The 25,344-nt window shown below is 42.0% G+C and overlaps 1 protein-coding gene across 1 annotated transcript in view; it reads right to left on the reverse strand.

Annotated features, from left to right (window-relative positions):
- Positions 1–25,109, reverse strand: part of cobl (cordon-bleu WH2 repeat protein) — a 156,796-nt gene extending 131,687 nt beyond the window's left edge. Inside the window, exon 1 of the mRNA XM_042332280.1 lies at positions 25,076–25,109. The gene's annotated coding sequence lies outside the window, so the exon portion shown is untranslated. The remainder of the gene's footprint in view (positions 1–25,075) is intronic.
- Between the last annotated feature and the right edge of the window lie 235 nt (positions 25,110–25,344).

A 25,344-nucleotide genomic window follows, 5' to 3' on the forward strand; every position in this document is an offset into this window, starting at 1 on the left:
CCCGAAATGCTAACCTATCTTTCTCTTTCAATGGCTTATTCAGTTATGCATTTGCTCCTTTTAATTTCAGATATGTTGCGTTTTTCTTTCGCCTCTACTTTTCTGATTGACCAGTTGTACACGTGGGGAGAATGTGTGATTATGACCCGCAGCTTTCTCTCTGGTGAGAATTGGCTGTTACCAAGAGCAGAGTAAGTTTAATCTGTTGTTGAAAAGAAACCACCCCTCGCCATGGACTTGGCCCAAGTCTCGCCCAGGTTGACTCTGCGGCCAAAGACTTTCAGTCGGCTACATGGCATCAGCATAGCTGAATCAGAGTTTGGCTGATATTCTGTTGGACCCAAAAGATAGAATAATAATAATCCTTGCATTTGATTTGGTTCCTTATCATGTCGTTGAGGCGTCTCAAAGCACTCACAGAATATAATGTGAAGCGTGAATTTTGTGGGTGAAATGCCACTCTCTCTCTGGAGCGATGCACTTTTCTTACCTATCTTCTGAGAATGTAAGGTGAGGTTTGACAAGGCTTAGGAACCCCAGAGAGAGCATTGGGAGTACTGCTGGGGTTTAACCAGCTAAAACAGCACAGCTTGCATTGAAAGCTTTCCCGTTGCTTCTCCAGCTAGGACCACCCTACCTACAAGTTAGGGCTTTGTCGTCCAGAGTGAACAGGAGCTGAATGGGAAGAGGCCTGTCCCCAGTCACTGGTCTGCCCTTCCAAGTCCAACGAATGATCCAGAATGGCTGTGCTGTCATCAGCACTGCCCTGCGGACCTGCCTGGTATTGAGATTGTCAGAGGATTGACTCGATTCTGACATTCTGTTGTCAAGCCTGTTACCATGAAGCCAACTCAGTTCCTAGGAGACCCTGCTTACCTCCCCCAAGGAGGAGAGTCACTAGTTGGGGACATTGAAGATTGGATGCAGATTTCAAGGATTGGGCCAATTAAAAATAAAGTTAGTTACTGCATATCTTCAAGATAATGCATATTGCACTCAAAATAGAACCATATTCTCAATTCTGACGAAGAGCTGAGTGGGGTGGGGGAGGGGGCAATTCAGAAATCTGCACTTGTTTTCATAATAGTCTCAACAGTGACCCCTAAGACTCCTAAAACAGTACTAAAATCCTAAGAATCATATCAACAATTCCAAAATTATGGAGGAAAGAATCATGAGGTTTCAGCCTGGCTCAGTTGGTCGCACTCTCACCTCTGAGTCAGAGTGGAGTGGGTAAAAACCTCACACCGGGCTTTGAGCTCACAGTTGAGGATGACACTTCAATACAGAACTGGGGAACCCAGAATAGTTGGAAATGCTGTATTTTCGATGAGACGTTAAACTGCCTGTTCAGGTGGATGTAAGAGATCCGATGGCACGATAAGAGAAAGGTTTTCTCTCAATGTCCTGGCCAGCAATCCCCCATGTTAAACTGGTCATTCATTTAATGGCTGTTTGTGGGACATTGTCGTGTGCAAATTGTTGTCGAGACTGACTACAAAATATACAGGTTGCAGCAGTTCTCGATGTGCTAACTGTGCTCAACTGCTGCAAGAAGTCAGATGCGTTGTGTAATTGCAAGTCACAATGTAAACTTAAACTTGAAGTCAGGTGCAGAAACAGTAGCATTCTCCTTCATCATTGGCCAAAGCATATACACATTCAAATATGAAGAGGAGAGAGATTATCCACAAGTGTATATAATAATAAAAATAATAATAATAATAATCCCTACATTTGATAGAGCACTTTTCTTGTCAGGAGAACATCTCGAAGCACTTCACAGGATTTACTGTAAAGTGTAGGTTCTGCATTTTGGGGGCAAACGATATTTGTAGTCCTGAAAAAGCACCAGGTTTCTACTTGTGTTTTCAGAAAGATGTCTGATCCATTTTTGGAGCATCCTTTCAACGGTGTGGTGCAAATAACGGGCTCAGTGAGCAAAGTTGTCAAACCAAGCCACAAACTGATCTTAGAATAAAATGTGATTCAAGATTAGCATTTATATGCAGCTGTCACCAATGAATGAGCTAAAGTATTACTGCAGCCATTAGGCGGTATTAATCTTCAGTACAAACTTAAAGTGAAACACTTTGGTTGATCATGGGTCTGGTCATGTTGTCAATTCAATGTGCCTCCAAAAAATATTCAAAGAATTTGGTGGCATTAAAACCTCAGCAGCCATAAAATGTAAAATGTACTTGTTAAAACTTAGAGATAGGGGATTGACACAAACTAATAAAAGGGAAAGAGTACATTAGGTTCTTTTTCGAGGAGAGTGAGAATTGATTTTGACAATCCATTGTGACATTAAGGAAAATCAAGTTTATTTATTGTGAAATTAAATGTGCCAACACTTCTTTTTATAATAGTATCTCCCTTTTCCTCTGGAACTTTTCCACCACTCAAGGTTAAGAACAAGACCTCTACCAACATTAGTCTATACGCAATCCTGAGGCCGAGTCTGGTGCACCTGAACATAAAAAAAATAATCCTTACATTGGGTATAGCGCCTTTCACTTCTGGAGACATCCCCAAAATATACTGTAAAGTGCAGTGATTGTGTGTTTTGTGGGTGAAGTTGTATAAATATAGCTAGGTAAAACAATAATCATCCTTTGTGAAAATCAAACAAACTAACACTAAACTAACTCAAACAACACTGAAAACTAAGGTTCCAAGAATGATACTCTGTACGAAATCTCCCCTTTCAGGTGGATATAACAGATCCCATGGCACTATTCAAAAAGAGAAGGAAATTTCTCCCAGTGTCCCGGTAAACAATATCAAATGCAAGGATTATTATTATTAATAATCTTTTTTTGGTCAGCAAGGTGTCTGACATATGTGGAAATCCATCAACATGCGCTTGGAGTCCTGTAGCTCAGTGGTTATAGCACTCGCCTTGCAAGCGAGAGACCTGGGTTTGTTTCCTAGGAAGGTGAAACCTTGGGCAAGTTTGCTCACTCCACAAGTCTAATAATAATCCCTCAAGAATAACAACAACAATAAAATTGGTCACTTCAATCCACAACTGTTTGTGGGACACTGCTGTGCTCAATTGGCTGCTGCATTTTGCCCACAAATATACAGTCAATTCACTTTACAGTATGTTCTGTGAAGCACTTGAGACGTCTAGAAGACAAGAAATGCGCTATATCAAATGCAAGGATTATTATTATTATAACATGCCTGAGAGAATCTAAACCAAGCAGAGTTCCATGAATCCAACATACATATGCAAATAGGGAAAGGAAAGTAAGTGAATGTTTTGGGTCCACGACCCTTCGTCAAAACTGGGGCATGTTGGGAGGGGGAGGCTTTTAAGGCTAACAGAGAAGGGGGAGGCCGGGCAAGGAAGACAAAGGAGAAAATGGGATAGAGGACAGGGGACTTCAACAACACGTCAACTCTCCCTCCCACTCGCACTCTGACCTCTCCATCCATGGTCTCCTATGCTGTTTCAAAGAGCCACAGCGCAAGCTCGAGGAACAGCACCTCATTTATCTGCTCAGGACCTCACAGCCCTCTGGCTTCAATATTGATTTTAACAATTTTAGCTCACCTTCCCCCTCCCCCTCATCTGTGACCATTACCACTTCATCTGGGTCCCAGACACACCTTTTCTCTCTCTGGTCTGTCTATTTTGTTGCAATTTCCCCCCCCTTTATTTTGCATTATTAACATCTCTTTTCCTGTTCTGTTGCAACCCCCACTTTGTTTTGCATCATTAAAACTCCTTTAACCCATCATCCCCTGTCCTCTACCCCATTTTCTCCTTTGTCTTCCTTGTTCTGCCTCCCCCCTCTCTGTTAGCCCTTAAAACCCTCTCCCTCCCAACATGCCCCAGTTCTGATGAAGGGTCGTGGACCCAGAAACGTTGACTCACTTTCCTTTCTCCATAGATGCTGCCTGACCTGCTGAGTGTTCCCAGCGACTTCTGTTTTTGTTTCAGTTTTGTAGCATCTGCAGTATTTTGTGTTTTGTTTACCCATATGCAAATTCTTGTGTTTGGAAATGGAATATGCACTTTCTCCTGTTTACCTGATTCCGGAGAGTATTAGATTGAGGTTGGCAAGAGCCAAGGCTTAGGGTCCCCAGAGTGTACGTTGGTTTACTGCTGGAGACCCCAAGCCTCCAGAGGAAGTGGAGTCCTGTAGCTCAGTGGTTAGAGCACTCGCTTTGCAAGTGAGAGACCTGAGTTCAATTCCAGGCAGAGGGCGAAACCTTGGGCAAGTTTCCTTACTCCACACAGAGCCTAATAATAATCCCTCCAAAACCAAAAACAATAACAAAATTGGTCATTTTCAATCTACGACTGTTTGTGGGACATTGCTGTGCGCAATTGGCTACTGCGTTCGCCCACAAATATAGTCATTCACTTTACAGTGTGTTCTGTGAAGCGCTTTGGGACGTCCTCCCGACATGAATAGCGCTATATCAAATACAAGGATTATTATTATAAGTTGGTTTTTCACTTCATTGCTATTTTTCAGGGCTACTTCATGGCCCTCTACCTTGCCCTCTCTCACCCTTTTTTAACTTCCCGCCTGAATACCTTCCTTTTTGACCGTGCTTCCGGTCACCTCCCCCCAGCGTGGAGTCAGGCTCCGCCACTGTTGAGCATTCCGAGACGCTACTCTGCTTGGAGAGCTATATAGGAGCAAGTTGTTGTTGTTTTTGGAACAATGATGTGTCAGCATCCACTTTCACTTACAATACAAAATTATATTCCTATAGCGCATTTCACATTGCGAGGACATCCCAAGGCGCTGGACCGTCAGGGCTTTGGACCCGAGCTGGGGGTGGAGGGCAGGAGGGTGGCTGAAGGCGCGGTCGAAGAGGAGGGTTTTGAGACGCACCTTGAAGGAGGCAAGGAAGGGAGTGAGGTGAAGGGAATGTGGGATGGAGTTCCATAGGGTGGGGGCAGAAATGCTGAAGGTCCGACCGATGATGGTGGAGTGGACTGGTTGATATAGGATCAGTAGGTCAGAGGTAGGGATGGGCCGGCCTTGGAGGGCCTTGAAGGAGAGGACAAGGATTTTGAAGTGTATCCTCTGAGGGATGAAAAGTCAGTGGAGCCGGGCAAGGATGGGGGCCCGGCTCCACTGACCGCGATAGGGTCATGGAGCCTAGTGCAGCAGAGGACACGAGCTGCAGAGTTCTGGATGATCTGCAGCTGTGGAGGGAACAGTTGGGAAAGCTGAAAGCAGGGAGTTGATGTACTCAAGCCTAGTTGTGATGAATGCGTGGATGAGGGTTTTGGCGGCCTGAGGGGTTAAGCAGTGGCGGAGCCGGGCGATGTTGCAGAGGTGGGGAAAGGCAAAGCGAGACATGGCATGGATATGGGGCAGAAAGGACAATTGAGGGTCAAACAAGACCCCAAAGTTCCAGACTGGCTTAGTGAGGTGGAGTGTGCAACCGTGGATGGTGATGCTGTCAGCGCCTGAGGTGAGGAGGCGCTGACGGGAGCCAATCAGGAGAGCCTCGGTCTTGTTAACGTTCAACTGAAGAAAGTTCGCTCTCATCCAGGACTTGATGTCTGACAGACATTCTGTCAGGACAGCAGTGGTCCTGGAGTCAAAGGTGGAGGCAGAAAGGTATAGCTGGTGTCATTCGCATACATGTGGAAGTTCACACTGTGTCTGCGGATGATGTCACCAATAGGGAGCGTATAGATATTGAAGAGGAGGGGACCAAGGACAGAGCCCTGAGGAACACCGCACGAGACGGTGCGGGAGGTAGGATCTGAACCATTCATGGTCATACCATGTAGGTTGAGGTGAGAGGAGAGATGGTGTCCTTCTGACGTGATAAGGCGCTATACCTAATGCAAAGATTATTATTATCAATGAAGTCAGTTGAGCACTATAATGACATTACAAAGAAGCACTGTTGTATGCAAAACAAATCTTGCCAGGACATTGCTTGGTTATATTCTTTTTACATGATTCTTAGCGTTAAAAGAGGCCATATAATGTTATTGAAATATATTGCCAGGTGCATACTGTAATAAGAATAACAAGAATATGTAAACACAGCGCTCTCTGGTCTGTTAAACTTAAATTACATTGCAAGCACAAGCTACCCGTATGTAGCACAGCTACACAGTTGTGTAGCTTACCTCTAGCACAGCTATACAGCACACAGCTATCACATGTTGGTGACTGACACAGAAACCAATCCCACTGTAATTTGAGCAACCTCATTCAACAAATTGCTGGTTTCTATTTTGACAGCGAGAACAGGATGTCCTGAATAAATAGAAAGCAAAAGGGATTGACGAAGCCCAAATGCTTCATGTTTTTTAATAAAACATATTAACTAAATCAAAATGTCTCAGTACCTCAGGTATGAGATCTGGAAAAATATGTCATTGATTCAAGGCTATTGCTCCACACACCAACAAACTGCACAAAGTTGTCTTTGTGTTTCATCAAACGTATATGACCTTCCAAGTAAATCTAAACGCCCTTTCCCACGCAACACTAAACGTCTGTTACAGCTACGAAAACTGGCAGTAATCTCTCGACATTTGAATTCTAAAACTTGTCCAATTATGGTCTTATCCACATTCTGTTGCCACTTAAAGACAAAACAAAATAGGTCAGCCTGGAAACCTTACTGCTGATCTTTTTTTTATTTGCTCCCACTTACCTTGCAAAGAAAACTGTTGAGACAAGTGTAGGAGGTTTACAACTGCAGGCCATGTAACTGTACAATTCAATCAGAACTTTCCAACATTTGTGTATCTCACACTAGAGCTTCAGTGAATTAACTCTTCAAGGACTGATGTGTGTTCTAAGTACATGAAGAAAAATATACCTTTTCCAGCACTTCTAATTTTGCAGCAGGAATAATGTATAGAGTTTTGGTTGCCACAGTCTAGAAAGAATATTACAATACAAATGTATATTGATATAGCACCTTTTGTGTCGGGAGGACACCCCAAGACTCTTGAAGACAATTAGAATCAGGGAAAGTGTGCACAAGAATCGCACTGGAAATTAAATGATAAAGGTAAGGAGTAACTCTGTTGGAGTAAAGAAGTTTGAAGATAGACAATGAAAAAGTTTGAAATAATTAATCGTGGAAATCTCTTTCCCTTGCTATGGGATTCGAGGATAAGAGGATCATGAATTCAAGACTATGACTAGGACAGAGGTTTGGAAGAACTTCTTCTCACATAGTGGAATGATTTGCCAGGAGTCGCTAGTAGAGCAGGTTCGATTGGGGGCATTTAAAAGAGAAATAGTATCCCCAGTTCTATCATACACAAGATCCAACCAGCCCACACCAAACTCCTCATAACCATCATTCCACTCCTCATCAGATTCTAGCATCTATGGGAGAGAGAGTGGGATTAATTTGGACAGCACTTTCAAAGAGCCGGCACAGACACGATGGGCTGAATGGCCTCCTTCTGTGCTGTATAATTCTATGATCTCCCTGTCTCCCAATGGGTTGACTTCAAGCTCCTCATCTTCTAAATTTCTTCACACCCAAGCACCTCCCAACCTGTCTGATCTGCTCAGCCGGCTCTGGCCTGCTCCACGGCCCCCAACCCACCTGCCCACTAATGGCGGGAGAGCTTTCAGCCACTCTGCCCCCAACCTCTGGAATTCCATCCCAGTCACTCCGCCTCGCCCCCTCTTTAGCCTTCTTCAAGTCCCACCTCAAGACCCTCCTCTTCGACCATACCATTGGTCACCCCCCTTCCCCTCCCTTCCCTTCTCCCTCTCTGACCCCAGCTCGGGTCTGAAATACTGTAAACTGTCCAACACCTTGGACGTGAAAGGCGCTATACAAATGTAATCTTGTTGTTGTTGATCTTCTCGTACCCCTTTCCTCTGATTGACCTTTCCATTCAGCTAACTTTGGTCTGATGTGTCTCCTGCCCCTCCTCCTTGCCATTATCGGTGACTGAACTTTCTGTCACTACACTGTTAAGCTCTGGAAATCTCTCCCTCTACCTCTTCCTATGTTAAAGTTAGTCTATAAATGACATTGTTGTGTTTGTAGAGAGGAGTGAGGGATTTGTTTTGCTTAGCCGGGTGTCTGACACATGCAGAAACTCATCACCATGATTCAGAGTATCCAAAGCAGATGGAGAGTTCCACATATGTATGCCAACTACACATGGAGGTTTCCATGAAACTGAGATACATTGACCACTTTCTCCCTGAAGTGGTACACCCTGTTATGGAGAGTATTAGGTGTAGGTTGGCAAGGGCCAAGGCTTGAAAATCCCAGATTGTGCGTTGTGGTACTGCCTGAGTGTTTACTTAAGCAACTAAAACCACACAGTTCTGCATTGAGAGCACGGACAAGCTATTTGATTTCAGCTGGAGTGCGGATGTGTGCATGTGACATCTGGAAGCCACAATTTATGAGGTTCTTCAAACAGATGATGCAGAGGAGCCAGACAAACATGATAATTGTTAGGGTTAGGGCTACATCTAAAGGCGACTTTACTTCATGAACCATTGGTTTGTTTGTAGAAAATTGTGACAAGTTAAAACTTTTTTTCCAATCAATAAATGTAACTAAACAGACGTGGAAAACAGAAACACTGCTGAGGAATTCCAATAGCCCGGGATTGTCGTCTCAATGGGAAAAGAGATCCGTGCTTCCAGGGGCTTTAATTCAAGTGATGAGGAATGCAACACTAGAAAGTGATTCGTGGGGTGAACCTTGTGAAGCAAGGATCTGAGTAACAGAGCACCTAGTAAAACCTTGCGCTCCTAGAATGAGCTTAGCAGATCAAAATGACATTCTGCACAGCTTCTTAAATCATCACCATTAAGTCACACTCATTCACTTGTCATAAGAAATACTTCAGCACATTTTATGCAAGCATGCAAGATCTTGAAGTGATTAAAAGTTCCCCTGTCAAAGTATAAAACATGCTGAAGCATTCACTGTAACCACAGTAACTTATCTTTCATCTAGCGTTCCTTTTTATTGACCCTACCCATGGGGTATGAATGATAACAACAAAATATTTTTNCCCCTGCGGATCGCACAGAAAGAGAGATTGGGCTTCGTCATGGAACCCTCCACAGCCAAAGCAGAAAAATAAAAATAAAAGCTCTGCTGATGCCATGAGCTGAAATGCTTGGCTCTGAAGCAAGCCCTGACTGCTCAATATGAATCCACTGCCACCGACCGGCCCAACAGCTTAAATATAAATAGCCAAGGATGTCACAGAAAGGCCACATTGCACTGTGCCAGTGACTGTTCCCAGAGACAAAAACATGGGAATGCATTGTTGAAGAAAGTCCCTGATAACACTCGCAAGCCAATGGCCTATGATAAAGCAGCACCAGTTGTCAAAAGAACAAAAAATTCCAACAAAGTGGCTCTTCCCTCCACCAAAGCATAAGGACTTGGGAAAATGAGACTCTCGCCACACCTTAACAATTGATAATGTTGGGAAGTACATGCAATAACATGTTTTGGAAACAGTTTCCATTTTTTTGTAGGCATGAGTGAAATAAAAGAAACTTGCATTTATATAACGACCTTCATATGGGATAGCATCTCGGAGAGCTTCATAGTGGAGGGGGGGGGATTAGAGGTAAGCGGGGCCTCCTTGGAGCTGAATTGGCCCCAATGTGACTTTCAGAATGTAATGTCAGAATCGAACCAACCCTCTGTGGCGATCTCGTAGTCCAGTTCCTGAGTCAGGCAGGTCCGTAGTACTCCAGAACATGCTGATGACAGCACAGCCAGGCTGGCACATCAGCAGGACTTCTAAGGGCAGACCAGTCACTTTCAACCAACCCCTAACTATGGTACTGTTCACCTGCAAAAATACGCAGTCACCACACTTTACAATGAACCCTGCAAAGCCCTTTTCAGATGCTCTCCTGGCATAAATGATGCTAAATCAAATCCAAGAATTAATTATGATTACAATGCTTAGCCCAAAGTATGATTACTCCACACGCCCAATAATAATCCCTCCAAAACAAAACAATAATAAATTGGTCATTTTCAATCCACGACTGTTTGTGGGACACTCTGTGCGCAATTGGCTGCCGCGTTTCACCCACAAATATAGTCAATTCACTTTACAATCAATTCTGTGAAGCGCTTTGAGACGTCTAGAAGATGTGAAAAGCGCTATATCAAATGCAAGGATTATTGTTATTATTATAAAGTCTCCACTGGAGTTACCAACCATGCAGCACAGAGTTTGGAGTGTTGAGTTAGTTTGTCACTGGGCAATATTGACTCTTCATTAGGAGTTACCCAGGAGAGCAAGCCTGTTTCCATGGGCAATCTTTTAGTGAAAAACCAGTGTTTAAATGAGTTTTTAATGCTCCATTGTTGACATGTTACCTTTATCTGCAGTTCGTGAAGCATAACACATAAAACAGTTAAAAGAGTTAAAAGGCTGCCCCAAACCACAGTTAAAGAACTGATTGAAAACATTAAAATGCTTGTTGCAAGATAAGACTCTTCAATTGCCTCAGATCGGCCACACAAATACCATGTAAAAGTATTTAAATGTTATAGAAAAAAGCAATTTCTGGAATTCATTTTCTTTCACAAAAAATGTCACGTTAAACATTCCCTGCAAGAGCCAGTAATGTAAAGGCTGGGGAGGCAGGATTTTAAGTAGGCTGTATCTAAATAAAATGTAATTAACTACCCAGATGCAGTGTTCTTGGAATGTGCTTCTCAGTGGCCAAGGAGCTGAACACTTGTTATTAAAAGATTAAAAGATCCAGCTGCAACAACTTGCAGTTATATAGCTCCCTTCACATAGGACAGTTCAGAGTGCTACACAAAAATAGAGTGGGATACCATGCAAAGGAGAAGGGGAGGGCAAGGTGACTGAAAAGGTAGGTTTTTAGGCGGAGGGGGTAGAGCGAGGAAGTTACAGAGGGCAATTGTATAATAATAATCTTTGCATTTGATATAGCGCCTTATCACGTCTTCGAGATGTCTCAAAGCGCTCTGTTGGTCTTTCAGGGAGGGAATTGACTGCGAGTCGATGTCAATGGCAAAGACATCTGAAAAATCCTTTTATTGATGAAGATGAGAAAAAGTGCAAAATTAAATCCCAAGGGACTACTTAACAGATGTTATGACGCATCATAGAATTCCCTTTATGACCAGGGAGTATTTACAATGCCTGATAAGACACTAAGACAGCTCACCAGTTTACGTCACAAGAAGCCAGATTTGTAATGTAATAATGCCTCATGAGGCAGAAAAATCACCCAAATGTTGAGGTCGCCTCATTTTATCACTCACGTCAGCTTTTGTTCCTTTTAGCCTTCTATTAGAGCTCAGGAATTAAAAAAGAGCTATATCCATAATGATCACCAGCAAATATGCTATGACAAGCTTATTTACATGTTGCTCAAGAAGTCTGTAAACTTCAGTGAATATGAAATGACTACAAGTTAAATACACTTAGTAACCCATTTTTTATTAGGTTTCTAAAGTTGATATCACAAATTTAAACTATTGTTTAAATCAGTGACTTGGACACACCATTCAGAAGCATTTTTTCAGTCTTTTTGGTTCCTGGTTCAAACTTACAAACTCTGTGCGTCAGTAGTTGAATATAAGTTAGAAATGGAAATTTACTCAACTCTTAATTCATTTGACAAATACTGTACCGCCCTTTAGATGCTGAATTTACAATGCAATACGATATATATTTATATACGGCCTTTCAAGTCGGGACACTGCTTGCCACTATTGGCTGGGCACCCGAGCTGGGAGTGGAAGCCGAAGGTGAAAGATGAACGCAACGTAGTCAAAGAGGTGTGTCTTGGAATGAATCTGTCACTAATATTGTGCTCTTTAGTATTACTGTACACTACATGCTGAGGGCATCTATAGTAAGTACTGGCATTAAATCTAATGACGGAGTGATCATTTTACAAATTATTCCAACATTGCTAAACAGGTAGAAGCAATTATTCCACCAGCCCAAGTAGGGAAACATTCTGTTCTTTTGACTTTCTCTGCCACTATGTCTATCTCCATCTCTAACTCTACATTGTACAAAAGAATAAAAAGACATAACCTTCACACAAAGGGCAAGGAGCGAAAATTGCATCCCGAGCAACTTTACACATGCACACAATTGAGCACACAGCACAACCTGATTTTGTTTGCCAGTATTTTGAAGCCCCAGGTTTCAGACCCCGAGGCAGAGAAGGTATATATGGATAATTGACATGTGGGTGTCTGGCATTCTACTGGATGTGCAATGCTCAATCAACATGACCATTTAGATACAAAATACATTATGTAATCTGGTTTTCAAATCAGGCTAATCTAGTTGAATAAACTGTCAATAATCTTCACAAGTTTATTGCAAGTAACTTAATAGCCCCACTCTCAACATATATTACAGTAACATATTCAAATACTAAATTAAGGCTATTTATAAAGGCACCATAAAATATACTATAATTCCATTCTGTTTACTCTTCAATAACCAAATACTGTATTAGATCTAATTTGCTTTTGCTCACATCAATATCTATATCTGCACCTCTCTAACTCACAGTCAGATTCCACAGCCATATTAGTCACATGGTTTGGGGGAAAAACTTGTAAAAATATATTTTTTGAAAGAAATTAATTAAATGTAAAGTGAAGTCTAGTTCTCATTTTTATGAGTTTTTATTTTTTGGAGGGGAGGGAGTAGGCGGGGAAGGAAAGCCCAAAATTAGATGTTGCAACACCACTAACTAGTTTCCACATTCACCCACAAAACGCAATCACTAGACTTTACAGTATATCATGTGAAGCCCTTCGAGACATACTCCTGACATGAAAGGAGCTGTACCAAATGTAAAGATTATTATAACTATTATTTTGTTAAATCTAATCTTCAACACAGACTTTTCTTTTCTGAAAAAGGAACTGTGACTTTTCATCAGGTAACAGTTACATAGAGTGATACAGCATGCAAACAGGCCATTCACGTCAACTAGTCTTTATTCAACACAAATCTCCACCACTCTGTTCTCTTGGGTAACAGTCCTGCCATCAAATCTCTGAAGGTCCTCATCCCCTCTGCTCCACCATCGGTGGTCGAGCTTTCAGCCACTACGCCCGAAGCTTTGGAACTCTCTCCCCATATCCCACAGCTTTGCCCGTCCTTCCCCCTCTTTTAGATCACGGCTGAAGACCTTCCTCTTCGACCGTGCTTACGGTCAACCTCCTCCCTCACCCTGGGTCGGCATTGTGCTCCGCCACTGTTAAGCGCTCCGAGACGCTGCCCTGTGTGAAGGGCGTATATAAATGCAAGTTGTTGTTGTTGAAGTCCCAGCCCTAACACGAAGGACAGTCCTGCCACGCAAGTCTACACAATTACCCAGGCATGAGATAACACTTCAAAAGAACATGAATTCAAACGCCCACAGCAGCAAGGGAAAGAAATGCAAAACGCCACACCGTCCTCTGAACAACTTGGTTTGACAGGAACAGTATGTTCAGCACAAGTACAGCACAAACCTCTTTTGAAGAAGGAAAGCAGATTTGATCTCAAAGTACAACACTGATAGTTGGTCAATGATTTTCAAAACACAGTAAATATGATTTTAAAGGATGTACAAAACTGTGTTGCTTCTGCTGCGCTGAACAATCCAGTCAAAACCTTTATTTGGTTTCACTGACAAATAGACTGCACACATTGACCGTGGTGCCTTTTTACAGGGACTCAAAACACAAGCAGTTACAAAACAGCTCCTCGTGATATTTTGGAATGGATTTGATAGAATTAAAAATATCCAGAATTATACAGTCAGTATCCAGTGCCGTCTCCAACAAGACTAAATTTCTATTTCTGTACAACTAAGAGAGCCATAAATAAATAGGACAGGGAGCATGCACAAACATTTATTAACACTACACTAATCCAACAGTGATTAAGACAAGTCCTAGAAGTTTATTTTACCTCACAAGGCATCTTACCTTGTAAGCCTGTTTCTTTTAGGCGTATTTCTCTACAGAACGTCAGTTACATACCACTAAGCACTTGAGCAATGTTAAAATGTCCTGAGACAAGCCGTGATTGAAGTGAACAGCCTCTCGTGCAATGGCAATCGCGAAGGAATGCAGGGTGCTGTTGTATGCAATCGAAAGTGGGAGCCCTTTGGACCCGCACAGATGATTACTGTGGTTATTCATTAATGTAAAAATAACTAATCTAGATAACTGGTCCTTACCTAGTATAGCTTTGAGAAGGAGGTACCACATCTCAGGGGCAGAGAGTTATTGTAAGGTCTTTTCTTAAAATTCCTGGGTAAAACTATTATATATTTTGCTGCTAGTCTGATAACTGTGATAACTAACCATAGAGTTTCTCTGCATCAGGAAATGATCTAATCATAGTTGTCAGTAGTCTGTGCCAACACTATCCTGCAAACTGAACATTCGAGAAACACGTTTAGAAAGCATATTTTATTTAAATACAATTCAATATCTGATTACTTCCAGCCACCACCAAAAGCAATATTTACTGAGTAAAAGTTTGTATTCAAGTCAATGGACAGAAAGAATCACATCAGGCATTCTTTCTATTTTTTTGGTCAACTGGGTGTCTGACACATGCTGACATCCACCACCATGCTTAACAGTATCCAAACCAGACTGAGAATTCTACGTGTGTATGCCACCCCATGTCCCTGAAATGTCCCTGTGTCTGGAACAGAAATGTACATCCTCTTCCTGAAGGGACGCACCCTGTTACCGAATTCCAGGTTTATCAGGCGCAGGCTGGCCAAGTTCATTCTTTTTTACTGAAAAAAACAGGTAGCAGTAGTACAAACACATCGGGCTGATTGGGCCTTTACTGTGCAGAAAGTATCTAGGTTTCTGCTAAAACAACTTACATTTATATAGCATCTTTATTGTAGATGAACATCTTAAAGCTCTTAAACGATCGGGAGTACTACACAGCGGAAAAGAAAATACATTGGAATGTCAGCCTAGACAATGAGCTGACAAGAAGAATACACATCTACTCAGCAAACATTGAATTACACCAATGGTTCCTGAAGTTCCTGTCACATCATAATTGAACATGAAACATTGGAACTGAAGTATGGCATCAAATATGATTTTAGCCTTTTAGTACTTTGATTTAAAGAGGAGCAATGTGATTCAATAGGAACATGATAAAATGGTATTTAGTGATTTTAATTCAGATTACTTTATGAGCTGTTACTTGACTGATAAATAAAAATCTTCCGACTTGTACACGTATGGTTTTGTTGAGAAACCTAGATGAAGGTGTGTGGGCCAAGGTGCAGGACACCACCGGGCTCAAAAGAGTGCCAGAGAAGATGAAATAAATGAGGCATTGATTCCTTTACGCTAAGCTTGGGTTTTAAATTGTAAATTTAAAATTGTAGAAGTAAGGAAGACCTAGGAAGGTTAAGAGGTTCCATCATCTTGAGATCCTGAGAGAAATTTAATTAATGCAGGAAGTGGTACAATGAAATGTGTTAGCAATGAAATTTTCATTTATATAGCATCTTTCACATGGGGAGAATGTCTCAAAGTGGTTAGCAATGCTGGCTGGTCAGTTGGGGTGGGAGCCAAGGAGGGTGAGGAGGGGAAAGATGACCAACAGCGTAGGCAGAAGTACATCTGAGATAGGCCTTGAACGAGGGGAAGGAGGAAACTAGTTGGAGGGATTCCAGGATGGAATTCCAGAGAGCGGGAGCTTATCAGCAATGAGAGAAAAGCTTCCCCAGTTATGGGAGCAAGATTCAGGTTTTGAAAAAATTGGGGGTCGTGGAAAGTGAAGAGTTGGTAGAACATGAGGATTTGCCCAAAAGAGGAAACGGGCAGTTTTAGCAATAGTGAAGCATTCAATCTGAGATCATCAACATTGAGGAATGAGGACCGTTTGGTTCTTCATTATTATTATTATTATTCAACCCTGAACCAGTGTTTTGCTCATCCACTGGAGCCAATATCTCAAATCCCAATTCCATGTACCATTTTATATTCTTCCTTTTCAAGGTTTATTTCAATTCCCTTTTAAATGAGTGGAAATGGGAAGTTTCTCCCGGCATTCTGGCCTTCAATTCCCAAACAAAATTGATAATTTACTTTATGGCTGTTTGTGCGACATTGCTATGGCACAAGAAACAGGGTGACTACAGGTCACATTGCAGAAACAGGACATTCAACCCAACTTGTCTGTGCGAGATTTATACTCCACAGGAGCCTTGACCCCTCCTAGTCCCATACCCTCTGTTCGCTTTTGCTTCATGCATGCATCAAGTTTCTTCTTGAATTAACTTTGAAAGTTGGAACCTGCACACAGGGATGGGCAGGGGAACTGCCATCTAGTGTTACAGTGTGACAGCAACTTTTTCTTTCTGTGTCTATGTCTCTAGAGATTTTTTCCCCACTTTAGGAGCAATTGGAGTAATTTACAAGAAATGGCAGATGTGCAAACAGAGCAGTGGTTATCAAATCTAAATATAGACTAGAAAACTAGCACAAGCCTGGAAAATAATGAAACTGCCCATCACCTGAAAGAGAAGCTAAGTTATTGTTTTGGATGTGAGATCCTTCATCAGAAAGTTAACCTATCTTTCTCTTGAAGATCATTATCAACCTGCTGTGCATTTCAACAGTTTCTGGCTTTATTTCAGTTTTCTGACATGCCTTCTTTCTTTTATCTCCTAAGCCTTAAAGAGCTGCTTTGCAAACTTACCCCAACAGCAAATACTCGGGCTAAATTTACTGAATAGGCTGTCGAAGGAATTTAATCTGCACAAAAAGCCTTTTGCACAATACATGAATTGCTTTGTTAGACAATTGCTCCAGAGGGAAAATATAATCCTAAGAGATATAGACAATGAAAAGAAAAAGTTTACATAATGCTAGTCTTCAAGTCTTAGGTGTGACTGGTGACCTTATCTGCACTAAATGTATGTGCACAACGTCAGTATATATATTTTAAAAACAATTCAACAAAAAGTAATTTTTTGCAACATTGAGACGTGTAATAACATATTAACTATAATAACAATAATCCTTGCATTTGATATAGCACTTGGCACCAGAAGAACAAAGTGCTTCCCACAATACACTATAAAGTGTAGAGACTGTGATTTTGTAGGTGAACAGTTTATATGGTATCTATTTTCCTCATTCCCCTAATAACACGACTGTACAGTAAACTCCTGATAACTCGTCACTCCACGGGAAAAGAGCTCAGTGACAAGTTATCTGAAGTGGCGAGTTAGATATATGTATAAACACCTAAATAAACACATTGGGATATTGACAGCATAGTGACTTGAGTGGTTGTTGAGACAAATTAAGTCAGGGGTGAGATACCAGGCATTTACTGTACACTAAAACAGGTTCTAGACCAACATGGCATTATACAGTCCCTCTTCCTTTGGCGCCTAGTCAATGTTTCTGTAGCCCCAACTCGATCAGTTAACATTGCACTTGGTAATAGTATATCTCGTGAGAGAGTTAAACACTCCAGGTATTGCTCCATTTTACAAACAACAGTGAGGAAGTTCAAGAGGTTTGCATGAACCTGAACAGTGCTGTAGCCAAGGTCTGCGATGTCAGGTTAGTTTTGGTTTTCGATACGGTCGTGATTGTGCAAACAGTTTTAGTTTTAAAGTTTTAAGATATAGTTTTATCTTCCACAACTCAAAGTGCTAGAGAGAAGGCATGGTCGTCTATATGCTATTTTACTTTCGGAGAAAACAGCCCATAGCAATTATAATGATAATCCTTACATTTGATATAGCTGCTTTCATGTCGCGATAACAACTCAAAGCACTTACTGCAAATATTGCAGTTCTGACAACTAAAGAATGAGTTATATCGTATGATACTGTCAAAACAGGCCATTCAGCCCAACTAGTCCATGGTGTTGATATTCCACACAAGCTCCACCTCTCCTATTCCTCCCTTCAACTCTTCTCCCTCATGTGTGCCTGAATACAAAGTACTCAGAGTAAAAGTGCTCACTGACCTAAGCCCCATTAGCAGTTACCCCAAGTCCCAGGAGCAGAGTGGTGCGAGGGATTAACAGCTCCCAATCTCTTCAGGGTATTCTCCAGGTGTGGGGAAGACACGAGGAAGTGAGAAGGGCTGTCCGTGAGGGGCAGGATAAGGAGAGAAAGAAGGGCCGACACTGTGGGGGATCTTTCTATGTGAAATGGCTGCTGTATTTACCTACAACCAATCACTACACTTGACGGTAATTACTGTAAAGCTTATTGACATGTTTTGACCCAAGATGTTGCAAAAATGCCTTTTACTGTAATATCAACAACAACAACAAAATTACATTTATAGAGAGCACCTGTTATGTTGGGAGGACGTCCCAAGGCGCTGGACCCGAGGATGGGGGAGGGGTGGGGTAGGGGTGAGGGAAGGCAGGGAGGTGGGAGGGCGACTGAAGGCATGATCAAAGAGGAGGGTCTTGAGACCAGCCTTGAAGGAGGCAAGGGAGGAAGCGAGGCGAAGGGACCATGGGATGGAGTTCCAGAGTGTGGGGGCAGAGAGACTGAAAGCCCGGCCACCGATGGTAGGGCGGGAGATATGGAGCAGGCTGGAGCCCGATGGACGGAGGGAGCGGGCAGGTTGGTAGGGACTCAGCAGGTCAGGGAGGTAAGGAGGGGGCATGGCCATGGATGGCCTTGAAAGTGAGGACGAGGATCTTGAACTCGATCCTGAGGGATGGGGAGCCAGTGGAGTCGGGCGAGGGTGGGAGTGATGGGGTCACAGATCCTGGTGTGTGAGAGTACACGAGCTGCAGAGATTTGGATAATCTGCAGCTTGTGAAGGGAAGAGTTGGGAGGGCCGATGAGAAGGGAGTTCCCGTAATCGAGCCTTGATGTGACGAATGCGTGGGTGAGGGTTTCGGCAGTGAGGTAGTGACGGAGTCTGGCAATGTTGCGGAGGTGGTGGTAGGCAGTGCCGGTCATGGCATGGATGTGGGGGAGAAAGGACAGTTCAGGGTCAAACAAGACACCCAGGTTCCTGACTGACTTAGTGAGGTTGAGTGTGCAGCCGTGGAGGTTGATGCTGCCAGTGCCCGAGGTGCAGAGGCGCTGGTGCGAGCCAATCAGGAGGACCTCGGTCTTGCTGACGTTGAGTTGGAGTCAATAATCAATAATTATTCACCCTCTCAGGGCCTGGGTGCATAGAACCATAGACGGCTCACAGAAACCAAACTGCATAGAACTACTGGGAGGCTAAGGGTTAATTTAGTACAGTGTAAACGTCAAACATCTTGCATTAAACTGAGCAAGCATAACATAATCTGAAGAATTTGAACCATATAATCCAGTGCTTCCCGGAAAACTAGAGCCCTCCTTTGAAATATGACAGGACGGTAAGATTTATTTCAGTTATTAACCTATTTACGCAGAAGGAGGAGAACGAAAGTTTAATACCGTAGCTATTGCCTGAAAATGATGCAGTCTGTGGAAGCAGGGATCTGGTTTCGTGGTGACTAATGAGGCAATGAGTGAGTTGGCTTTCCAGTCAGGTCGATCTTCCCAGGGAGGGCTGCAGCAGGTGCTCCAGAAGCTGTTCCACGACTGTTGCCAGTAAATGCCAGAAACTAGACTTTCTGAAAAGCATCAGTTTGGTGTCGTAATACCTCAAAAGTTAATACGCAGGAAACTAATTGAGAATTTTGTTTACTCAAGACTTTAATCCAGATTAAGTTACTTACTGAAAAAGGTCTCTTACCAGCTCCCAGCTATTCGGGACATGAGGTCCTTTAATAAACACCCTCACAAAACACACATTTTGACAGACTGCACGGCAAGTGCATGACCTGGGCCAATAGAAAAGTGGAACACACTACAAACGTCCTCCTGCGCTACAAAAAAACCTCTGCTACCAACCTATACACACAGTGTGCTCAGCCACTCTACCAACCTGCATACCCAGTGCGCTCGGCCCCTCTACCAACCTGCATACCCAGTGTGCTCGGCCCCTCTACCAACCTGTATACCCAGTGCGCTCGGCCCCTCTACCAACCTGCATACCCAGTGCGCTCGGCCCCTCTACCAACCTGCATACCCAGTGCGCTCGGCCCCTCTACCAACCTGCATACCCAGTGTGCTCGGCCCCTCTACCAACCTGCATACCCAGTGTGCTCGGCCCCGGGCCTCTGTGCACTGCTGCTGTAGGTGGAGTGGCTCTGGTCGTGACAAGGCGAATGCTGGGATGGCGGAAACAGAGCAAGCGGGAAATGGGTTTCCCCCAGCGCCTGTAGCCTAAGCTGAGATCCTGCAACAAATTATGTGCTGTACTAATCAAATTAACATTTTTAGTATTTTAAACGTAACTGCATGTTCAGGAAATATAGGCCTGGAGTTTTAACCTGGGTTTTTCGCAAAATGCGTCTCTCAATAGCATCAATCAACCCTTCGTAATTTTCCGCAGACCCTAGCAAAATTCTCCACACTGCTTACCAAATGCCCCGCAATGTTTGGCAAACATTTCCGCCCTTTTCTATTCGCCCAGTTTCCGACCCTCCTGTATGAAGCCTTAAATCTGCAACATATAGTCACCTAACAAAGAATACCCACAACAACACTGATCAGAGATTTATAATAGAATGGAAAAACAAATTCCATTCCAGGTTATGCAAACAGCAAACCGCAAGGAAACAAAAATGATAATATTAAATGATATTACTATTATAATAATACTATCATTATGTTATCATAAAAATAATCCTTACATTTGATATCGTGCCTTTGACATTGTTAAACATCGCAAAGTACTTTGCAGAGTATTTTGTTAAGTGTACAGACTATGTATTTGTAGGTAAAGACAAAATATAAAACAAAGTAAGTTCCAATATCAACAAATATCAAGAGTTAATGTCTGGTAAGAAAATGGACTTGATACCACAATAGCATTTGAAAATGAATAGGTTAAAATTAATTACTTACTCGTCCGGTTATGGTGCACAGGTTTACAAATTGGAGTTTGAGATACACTTTGACATGGAAAGTACAAATTATTGTTGTTGGGCTGTTTATTGTTTTGCAGATAGCGGCCCTGGGTGTCTCTTAGTTTTTAACCAAGAAAAGGTCAGTCTTAAACACGACTATGCCAACTCTCTACTCACCAGACTACCCAACTCTTCTCTTCATAAGTTCCAGACTATGAAGTATTTAAAGGGAGGGGTTGTTCCAAGGCCTTCTCCTAATAACTGCTGGTTAATTGCTTATTATTATTGTTAGATAACGGAAGGAGCATAGAAACAATGACTAAATACTGTACACAAAGGGTGTGTACGTACAGTAAAGTGGAGACATAAGATCAGAGCACTGAATATAGTGATTCCGACTCAAATTTTAAATATTTACTTATCTTCAAACAACCATGAAATGAATAACCAATTAATCAGGGGGATTGCTGACCATGAGCCAGGAGAAACTCGCTTTTCCTCCTAAGTATTGTCACAGGATCGTTTAGGTACAGTACTTCTTCCTGTCATGCAATGATGTGCTGATTAGTATCCTGCACTATTCACTGAATATCACACATGGGCAAATTTATCTCAAAGGTGATATACCTGCAGCTGACTCTAAAACGTTGTAATTAAACTAAGGCTGTTATAATCAACCTTCAACCACAATTTAACCTCACTGTGTACTAATATTATAGTCAACTCGGACAAAAGGAACCACAACTTGGGATTCATGTCACCAAATAAAAGGTTGTTGGCTAAAGATTGGAGGAAATATCAACAACAACAACAAATTGCATTTATTATAGCACCTTTCATGTTGGGAGGGTGTCCCAAAGCGCTGGACAGTCGAGCGTGATGCAAGGCAGTGCCTACCGAGCGGAGGAGTGAGCGGGTAGTAGGGTTTTAGAAGAACAGAGGTAGAGAGGAGCAAGATCATGGAGGGATTTAAAAGCGATCCACTGGGGACGGGGAGCCAGTGAAGCCGGGCGAGGATAGGGGTGATAGGCTCACGGAGCTTAGCGTGGGAGAGGACACAAAATGGTCTGCAGCTTGTGGAGGGAAGAGTTGGGAAGTCTGGTAAGCAGAATGATTGCAATTAAATTCGTCATCAGAAGTTCCCAGCGCTATGTGGGTGCGATTTCTTGTAACTTCTTGCGTAATGTTGATGCAATTTCTAGGTTTCTATTGCTAAAACTGAGACTGGACTCCAGCAAAATATCACATCAACCTAAAAATTAATGACAGCACGATTGTAACCATGTTCTTGTTATGTAATTATCTGTAGTCCACATTGTGCTGCAATATATGAGATATTATATGTTCTCTTTTAACTAGTGATCCACATCTGTGAGTGTCTGTGAATAAAGAGCATTAGCAAACGAGAAAAGAACTTGCGTTTTTATAGCGTATTCCCACATTGAAATGTCACAAAGCAGTTCACAAATAATCATGTGGACAAATTACCTTACAAATTTTCTTTTCCTTATTCATTCTTGAAAAATAATACGGTGTCAGCTTGGCTCACTTGGTAGCAGTACTTTTGCCTCCAAGTCAGACGGTTATGCATGAAACCCACCAGCCCCCCCACCCCCACCCCATGTTGGGACTTTGAGCTCACACTCTAGGCTGACATTTCAGTATAGGGAGGGAACACTGTATTGTTGGAAGCGCTGCCCTTCAGATGAGATGTTGAACTGAGGTACTGTCTGCCTGTTAAGGTGGATGTTAAAGATCCCATGGCTCTATTTGAAAAGAGAACAAAGTTTCTCATGGTGTCCTGGCTGACGACTCCCCAGATAAAATTGGACATTCACTTCATGGCCGTTTGTGGGACAATGTTGTTTGCAAACTGGCTGCCTCGTTGACTTACAAGTCATTACACGCTACAGCAGATCCTGTGCAACTCGTTGAGAAATCCTCCCGACATGAAAGGTGCCTAGATCTAAAACAAGGATTACTAATTATTATTATAAAACTGAAAAAGAATATGTAAAATAACTTTGATCTTTATGATCTTTATATTATTTTGCATCCAATAGTCCCCTGAAGATATTCTACGTAACCACTTAGGTTTCATGCTACCAAGAATAAAATACGTTGACTAAGATAATCAAAAACATGAATGTGGTTTTGGTTGGCAAATGCTACAAGTTGGGGAGCTCAATGTCATAATAGGAAAGTGAAATGCTGGTACTTGGATTTACACTTTCAATCATAGAAACATAGGAACAGGAGTAGGCCATTCAGCCCTTCAAGCCTGTTCCGTCATCTATTTAGATCATGGCTGATCTGTACCTCAACTAATCCTTTCAATTCCAATTTCCCACTTTCTCCCCATATCCCTTAATACCCTGACCTACCAAAAATCTATCAAACCCTGCAGTTGCTTCAGTAACCTCAATTAGAGTGTTATATTATTGAAAGTTTGTTTTAAACTGTAAATACATTTGACTTTTTGATACACACAAGGCAGCTGACAGGAATTCATCACAGCCCCTCTTTTTTTTCCCATCCAGTGACTGGTTCAGTTTGGAATGTCACGTCAAACATTTATAACACATATTGCCAGTCAAGAGAAGGGAACTGCGATTAAAATCACAATGCAAACAGCAGCTCATGGAAGACTTTTCACAGAACTAGGCGGTGAGAAAAGTATATTGAAGATGCAGAATTTTACAAGCTTGCGGAATGGAAGGAGATTTAAGCTTCGAAATCAAAGTTTTTTTTCTAACTTCACAGCAATTTTTTAAAAATCTTTCAGTTTTGGTGGCCATATGGCAATATTCAATGCTGCATTCTTAAATGAATTTTAGAAGAATAATTATAAATGCAAAATCCATTTTCTGGATCTGAATATATTGTGACATCATACTATAATATAAAACCCTGATGCAATAATAATGATCTTTTCATTTGATATAGCGCCTTATCACGTCTCAAAGTGTCTCAAAGTGCTTCGGAGGGTTAATGCTCTGAAGTGCAGTGACTCCATTTGTAATCAACACAGCTGTCAATTCGTCCACCGCAAGGTCCCACAAACTGCTCGGAAATGAATGGCCAGTTTACCAGGAAAATTATTGGCCAGAACACTGAGACAAACTTCATTCATTTTTGAAATAGAGGCACGCAATCTTTAAATCTTTAACATCCAATTGAACAGGGAGACGGGACCTCAGTTTAGCAACCTCAGCCAAAACAAAAGCCAGTGCAGGTTTATGCAATATCCTGTCCTGTCCAAAGAGCAAATTCTGAAATCAAGTTAATGTGGATTTATTCCTGTATGACTAACAGTTTTCCACAAGATCTAACAATCCATTGACACTCCACATTTATATACTGTAATTGAATGCAATCAATCAATTAATCAATCAATCAGTCAGTCAGTCAGTCAGTCAACTTGCAGTGGTGACACTCAAACCTTCTTCTCTGGACTATTATAGAAAGTTCTCTTATCAGAATAAATAAAAGCGAGATATCAAATGCAAGGATTATAGAATTGTTAACACTGAATCCATCTTCATTTGTGGATATTTTAACTATATTATTAGACTGCAATTTACCTCTACATTTTAGGATCTTGAATATTTCAAGAATTAAGCCCAAGGCTTGTATTCTCCAGCATGAACATTACCAGTTTAATATTGCATTTCATATAATATTAATAATCCTTGATTTTTTTGTCTTACAGTGTCTTATTACGTCTCTGAAACATCTCAAAGCGCTTCACAGGATATACTGTAAAGTGCGGTGACTGTGTATTTTGTGGGCAACACGCAGCAGACAGTTTGCGCACAGTAAAGTCCCACAAACAGCCATGGAGTGAGAGACCAGTTTTATTTGGGGGATTGTTGGCCAGGACACTGGGAGAAACTCCTTTCTCTTTTCGAATAATGCCATGGGATCTTTAATGGCCACCTTAACTGGCAGATGGGACATCGGTTTAACGTCTCATCCGAACAACCTCCAACAATGCAACACCCCCTCGCCCCAGCAATGCACCCCAATATCTTCTTTGCTCTGCTTACTATTTGATGTACGTTCTCACAAAGTTAAAGCCAGTTCCATATACTGAAATGAAATTGAAATCTACCTCACTCTTACCATTTCCCCGGTATCGACAGCTCTGGTGTACAAGCAGCTTAGCTTCCACTCTGTAAATTTCAATCTCATGTTACTGATGCAAACTTCAAGATTTCTTATGTGTTTCTATACTGCCCTCTATAGAGTAATCTAACAATTGCATTTGATAAAGCAATAGGCGAAAAATAGCAATTGCAGTTTTGCTGAAGATTAGTCAGTGATACTCTCTGCGTCTAGGGGGGGAAAATAAACTTATGGTAATTAGATTTATCATAATCCTTTTTAGATAC

The sequence above is a fragment of the Callorhinchus milii genome, unplaced genomic scaffold, assembly GCF_018977255.1.
Source record: "Callorhinchus milii isolate IMCB2004 unplaced genomic scaffold, IMCB_Cmil_1.0 Scaffold2, whole genome shotgun sequence".
In the NCBI taxonomy this organism is placed as follows: domain Eukaryota; kingdom Metazoa; phylum Chordata; class Chondrichthyes; order Chimaeriformes; family Callorhinchidae; genus Callorhinchus; species Callorhinchus milii.